Source organism: Neomonachus schauinslandi, chromosome 6, assembly GCF_002201575.2.
Source record: "Neomonachus schauinslandi chromosome 6, ASM220157v2, whole genome shotgun sequence".
Lineage (NCBI taxonomy): Eukaryota > Metazoa > Chordata > Mammalia > Carnivora > Phocidae > Neomonachus > Neomonachus schauinslandi.
The window spans coordinates 105,278,137-105,285,001 of record NC_058408.1 but is presented as its reverse complement, the minus strand read 5'-3'; the positions used below and the strand labels follow the sequence as shown (position 1 = coordinate 105,285,001).

Sequence of the window (6,865 nt, the reverse complement as noted above, 5' to 3'; positions counted from 1 at the left end):
CTCCTTCCCTTCTTCCCTCCCTCCTTCCTTCCTTCCCTCCCTCCCCCTCCCTTCTTCCTTCCCTCCCTCCTTCCTTCCTTCCCTCCCTCCCTCCTTCCTTCCCTTCCTCCCTCCTTCCTTCCCTCCCTCCCTCCCTCCTTCCTTCCTTCCTTCCTAACTGCACACCCTTGGCTCCTGTCCCTCACCAAGATGGAGCAGGTGCTTCCGCGGAGCTCACAGCATTGTGCTGTTGAGGACACGGCAGTGAACTAGAAAGAAATGTCGAGTCTTTCCCTCACGGAGCTTACAGACAATAAGAGAGGACCGACGTTGGCAGGCTAGTGGTATCAATGCTCTGAGGAGGAATAGAGCAAAGGCACGGGGTGGTGGTGGGGCGGTGTCACTTTCAACAGGGCGGGCAGGGAAGCTCTCAGTAATAAGGTCACGATGACCTGAGAATGGTGAGGGAAGTAGCCGTGGGGCTCTCCGGGGGCAGGGGGAGCAGCCAGTGCCATTAGCCCGAGATGGGAATGGGTCTGGAACATTCTGGCAGCACAAGGAGGCTGATGCGGCTGGAGAGAGTGAGTGAGTGGGAGACTTGTAGGATGGCGGCAGATTGGGTGCGTTGGACTGTGTGAAGGCTGTGACTTGTCCTCCAAGTGGGACGAGGAGCCACAGGAGGGTGTTGGAACAGCACCAACACGATCTGACTTATATTTTTTAGAGTAGTTTTCCTCCCAGATGAGCTGTTTAAGCCACTTCCCAGATCTGGAATGAGGAGCCGGTGTCCAGAGAGCTGAGATGAAATCAAACCCGAGGCAGCCTCGGAGCTCCTGGGGCAGCCCCAGCAGGGAGCCGTGAGGAAATTCTGAATTCCTCCCAGCAGCTGACCCCCCCATCCCCTCTCCAGTCACCCAGCAGGTGTGGTGCCCAGGGTGGCCTTGGCACCAGCCTTAGCCGACAGGTGTTGGTACGAGTGTACCCCGGGGTGAGTGAGCCCAGCCAGGCAGCAGGTGCGGTGGCAGCTCACAGGAGGGTGGGGCCAGCACAGTGGGCCACCTGGCAGGACTTGGCAATTCCAACATCCTGCTGGGGCCCAGGGAGATAATGGGGGCCCTGCCCTGCAAGATGCAGCTGGGCGGGGATCTGAGAGTTGAACCGTGTGTTCTGGGAGGCCTGGCTTTGGGGTCCAGGACTCCTTTCTCCAGAACAGCATTGCTTCCTGTCTGAACCAGAGGACAGCAATGCTGCCGTCAGCGCACCCCGCCCCCCCCAAGACAGTTAAGTGCTATGCTCCACCTTATCAGATCACAAGGCAGCACTCATTGGTGTTTATAGAAGAGGCTTTGAGAAATGAACTAACTTCTTCAAGGCCATCCAGAAAAGCTTGACTTGGATTTGAGTATTGTGAGCCTCTGGGTTCTTCCTACCACACCACAAACCTGAAGTTTGCAGGATACTGGGTCCAAAACAGGAAGGATGAGAGATGGAGAGGGGGCCCAGAACTGAGGACTGGGGGTTGTGGAGTCCTGGGATTAGAACGGGCTTGCTCTCCAGTACTGGGCCAGGTCCGCTCCCATTGCTGGGGAAAGCCAGGCCCTTTGAAGACAAGAAAGGTTGCTTCCCACTGTGGCCCCTCCACCCGAAGCCTGGCCCAGTGGTTTCTGCCAGTCCCAGGAACACCCAGACTCCAGGTTGCAGGCTGGTGCAGCAGAGGGATGTGCTTGGGAGTGGCTGGTTCCTTCGGGCTGCATTTGAGGGGATGCATCATCTTGCCCAGGAGGCAGCAAGGATAAGAGCAAGAGAGGCGGCTGGCGGGGGGTGGTCACTCCTGGATGGGCTGGGGGGCACTGGGCATGTGGCTTCCCCTCCAGCCCGCGGTGTTCTTATGTGTATAATGAGGAGGGTTGGCATCCGAAGGGTTTACTGAGGTCCCTTCTGACGCTTTGGTGTTTGATCTTATGATTCAGGAGCAATGCCTGAGCATCCAACTGACGTGTGCTCTGTGTAGTGAGCACCAGGTGCGTGTGGTCTGGTCAGGCCCTTGGTCACAGATGACAGAGGAGGCCTGAGGCCCTCCGTGGCCACGCCAATAGGAAGTCACTGAGGGGAATGCTCGAAGGAATAGGGAGAAGGCACAGCAGGGGTGAGGCCGGTGGGAGAGTGCCTGAATGAGCAGGCAGCAGGCGGGGACTGGTCCACTGTGCCCTCAGACCCCTGGACCCGCACCCTCGCCCTGCAGCCCTGCCCACCCTGCCGTCTGGGCACTGACATTAGATGTCCCGTGCTGTCTGTACGAGGGAGCTGTGGCTTGTTTTATGGAAGACTCTGGTAGGGAGAGAGGGCAGGGCTGGAGGGAAGAGTGGCCTCCGAAGTAAGACTGAGCCCCTTTATCAAGGAGGTGGCTGTAGCCAGATCTGCATCTTCCGGGACACACCCCTAGGCCCTACCCTGTTTTGTTCTTTCCTGCTCCTTCTTCCTCCACATTCCTCTCTTCTCCCCAAGGCATCTTTGTCTCCATTTCAGAAAATCTCTGGTGTCCTGAGGCTGGGGTAGCTGGAGCCTATAGCTTGTGGGGTCTCTCTCTCTTTCTCACTCACACACTCACACACACAGGGGGACATGCACACAGTGGTCTCCCTGGAGGATGAGTGGGGATCAGGGCCAGGTCTCTCCTGATACCAGGGAGCCTGTCTGACCTTGCTCAGGAGTCCTCCCGGAAGGGTAGCTGAGTCCTTCTCTGCACTGGGAAGTGGAAGTTTTGATGGATGCCCACTTTCTGGGTTCAGAACAAAGCACCAGTCCCCACTGTACCCCACCCCTCCCCCCAGCAAGGTCCTGGAGGCATAGGAGAGAGAGCAGTGTCCTGGGACCCAGGAGGCAGCTTCCCTTGGGCCCTCAGTCTCCTCATCTCTAATGGGAGGCTGATCTGATGGAGTTCAGAATCAGAGGGGATCTAAGAGGCCACTTGGTCCAGGGCCCACTCTGTGTAGGAATCCCTGCCCCCACTGTCCTGGGGGGTGCCCCGCAGCTCCTGCTGGAGCCCCTCCAGAAGTTGTGGTGCCTTCCCTCCCAGGGCCCATTGCCTCGTTGAAAAGTCATAGCTGTTAGAACCTATACTCGCTTATTCTCCGTTCTGTGATTATTTATTAAGATTTCTCTCTGGGTCAGTGTCCCGCCTAGGGTCATCAGCGTCTCTCTCAGGGCCACTGATCAATGTGATGATGCAGTTTTAACTGATTATCTTTGGAGGCAACCAGCCCCAGCAATGGGGGCTCTGTCTTGGCAACCATAGCTGCCTAGCCCCAGGCCAAACAGTGTACGTCGTCGATCTGACGTAAGCTTCGCCACCATCTTGATGGGGTCGGCATGCCGGTCCACATTTATATGGAGGAGGTGAGGCTCATGAGCTTGTCAGTGGCAGAGCTGACCAAGCTCCGGCGGGCTGTCTGCCTCCAGCCCTCTCAAGCTCTGTGCCTTCTTCTGAGAAATGCCTGCTCTCAGTTACCCTGTTTGTGCAATGGGGATAACTCCACCTGCCTGTTGGATTATCATAAGCTCTGAGTAAGGTCAGACATGGAAAGCACTTAATTTTTAGTTCTGGCTTGAGAAATGGTGGCCAGTCACTATTATACTGTCCTTACCATTCCTTCCCTGCCGTGTGTCTCTGCAAGGACACAACCCCCCTGGGCCTCTGCCCTCTTTTCTCCAGAGCGTGGGGTTGTACCTGCTGCCAGCGAGGGATGCTTTGGTCGGAGTGAGGTCAGAGTGGAGGGGGGCTTGCCCGCAGGCCAAAGGTGGCTGCCCTCTGCAGCACGCTCTGCAGAGCTCCGGCCTCCTTGCTGTCCTGCTCCCCCAGGCCTGCCTCCCACATGTGGTAATTAAGCCCACAGCATCTAGTGTCAGCAAATACGAACACGGGCATTATCTTTCTTTAGTCTGTGTTTTTCCTTGCCTATCATAAAGTAATTAAAATAATGAATGCCTTGTAAAACAATAGTTAAGAGGGCTGGCAAAAGGGCATTATCTGCAATACACCTCTTGTGCTCTGAATTATTGATGCATTGAAAGCACCGTGACTGGGGTGGACTCACTGGCTCCTGGCCCTTTCCATGCGGCTTCTCTCCTCCAAGGTCTGCTGGTCTGCCAGGTGGCTGTGGGGCCTGAGCCTCCAGGGCTGAGGGCAGCCTGTGGCCATGGACCAGCTCTGACCACGTCGCTAGGGGGGCACTGTTCGGAAGGAGACACAAGAGCCTCTGATTTGAGGGCTTTGCCCTGCCCCGACCTCGCCCTTGTCCACCCCCAGCCCCTGGTTCTGAAAGAAGCGGGTGGTTCTGTCCTGGGTGAAGGGAAACACTGGGAAAGAGCTGGGGGTTCAGATCCATATCCCATTTTAGATCAGGGCAGGGATGATTAAGCCATGTCAGCATGATTAGGGACAGGGGTTCTCAAAGTGGGGTTCCCGGGTGGGAAGCATCAGTATTCTCTGGGAACTTGGTAGAAATGCAGGTTCTGGCATGGGACCCAGCACTCTGTTTTAACAAGGCCTCCACGTGGTTCTGATGCCCACTTGAACTTGAGAATCACTGTTTTTGAGGGCCAGTGGCTCAAGGAGAGGTGGGAGGTGGTGGGACTAATGAACTGAAAGTGTGTTGTATGCCTTTGGGCACTGGTTAGTCCTGTCAGCATCTCTGTGGCAGGCCATATTTTCTCCCATCTTATGGGGGGGGTGTCCCATGGGGCATGAGAGCTGAATCTACACCTGCAGTTCCTGAGGTTCATAGTGAGGGCCTCTGGATCAGGGCTGTTGTGATTTTCAGGACACCCAGCTATGCAGAATCTCCACATGGTGAAGACTCAGGGTCCTAACAGGCCACTGAGACTGGCCTTAGGTTGCTTGGGTAGCAGACTCCACAGTGTCAATAGGTGGCCCCCGAGTGTGCCCACCCTGGGGCTCCCCCACCACAGGCCTTCTCTTAGACTATTCTAGCTCCCTGGGGCCTCATACACTTAGAGAGACAACATGAGCACCCAGTTCTGCCGATGCGCCTTCTGGCTTCCCAGCTTCCCTTGAACCCATGGAGGCCAGAAGGGGAGAACCCTGTGTCAGGAGCAGCTTCCTGCCTGCCTGCAAATCCCCAAGAGGATGACTCATCCTGTGCATCTCATCTCTGTTTTCTTTCCTTTTTTTTTGGATATTTTTTAATTAACATATAATGTATTATTTGTTTTAGGGGTACAGGTCTGTCCTTTCCTCACTCTGCCTTACCCCCACTCACTGCAGACGAAGGTTTTCACCTCTGCCTTGGTTTCTCTCCCTTGCTCCAACTCACAGTGATCCCCAGTGTCTGTTTGCTTTGAAACTTAATTCTAAGCTTTTAAATGCTGAACATAATTTGCCGGCATCTTTTTCTACATCTATACTTGCAAAAATAATCTCAGTGGATATTTGAGTAGGGGGCCCAGTTAAATTTAAATTTTATGTAATGAATATATTTTTAGTATAGCTATGTGTCGTGTAAAAAATTTGTTGTTTATCTGAAACTCAGTTTTCTCTGGGTGTCCCGTATTTTGTTTGGCAATCCTAGGCCCAGTGAGGGGCTGATACTCATAACCCTTTTTATTTATTCATTCATGTTTATTGAGCCACCTATATGCAAGTCACTCTTTTAGGGCCTGGGGATGCCGGAGTTGGTAGGGGGTGGCAGACTATGAATGAAAAATAAAACAGAAAAGGTGGTGCTGTTGGAAGGCAGAAGTGGAATTTTAAAAGGGTAGCCAGAGAAGATTTCATTGAGCAAAGACTTGAGGGAGGTGGTGGGAGGGGGAAGCTTTGACCCCCTGTGGGAGAAAAGAATTCTAGGCAGAGGGCGCATTGCATACAAAAGCATGCAGTTTAGGGCCCCAAGTTGGCCTCATTTATCTAAAGAAATCAACCTTGTTTCCTCAAGCATGTTTTTAGCCATGAAGGGGAATTTATTCTCTTTTGTAATTAAAAAGCTCTGGTGTGGATTTCAGGCACAGCTGGATTCAGGTGTTCAAATGACATCAGTATTCTGTCACTTCTCCTAGTTTCCTCTGTGGTGGCTTCATTCTCAGGGAAGGATTACCTTTCCTACCCTTTCCAGCAAAAGTCCCAGGCTTGAGGTGTATTGGATTGGCATGGGTCATGTAACCATCACTGGCCCAGTTGCTCTTGCTTAAGGGATGGGATGGTCCAATTAATCCGTCTCTATTCCTGGAGCCACTGTGGGCCTTCAGTTCCTTTTGAACTACACAGATGGCGATGAGGAGATGGGGATTTTCTTAAGAAAGATAGGGCGCTCCTGCGAGCAGGATAGGAAACCTAGGCAGGTGGAGACCACAGCATGCCAACCTCATCTCCTTTGTAGTTATTCCATGACCCTAGACAAGATGCTTTCTCTCCTGAGTTTAGTGATTTTTTTATCCCCCTTTAAAGTGGAAAAAGGGCGCCTGGGTGGCTCAGATGGTTAAGCATCTGCCTTCGGCTCAGGTCATGATCTCAGGGTCCTGGGATCGAGTCCCGCATTGGGCTCCCTGCTCCTTGGGAGCCTGCTTCTCCCTCTGCCTCTCTCTCTCTCTCTGTCTGTCATGAATAAATAAATAAAATCTTTAAAATAAAAAAAATAAATAAAGTGGAAAGAGAATAATTTCATTCTTTCTCTCACAAAGATATTTTAAGAGAAAGAAAAAATTCTTTAAAAAAAAAAAGATTTAAAAGAAAATCAAAGGCATCATGCATCCCATCTCCCTGCCCCTTGTACCTTCAAGCCAGTTCCCCCATCAGCCAGGACCCTTCCAACTTTGATTCTTTTGGGTAGGTTGTGTTTAATGAATTCAGTTGGTTCCTATTCTCAACGCTGTT

The 6,865-nt window shown here is 52.8% G+C and overlaps 1 protein-coding gene across 16 annotated transcripts in view; it reads left to right on the top strand.

Moving 5' to 3' along the window:
• Positions 1-6,865, top strand: part of KCNMA1 (potassium calcium-activated channel subfamily M alpha 1) — a 728,164-nt gene that overhangs the window by 208,993 nt on the left and 512,306 nt on the right. The gene's annotated exons all lie outside the window — the stretch shown is intronic.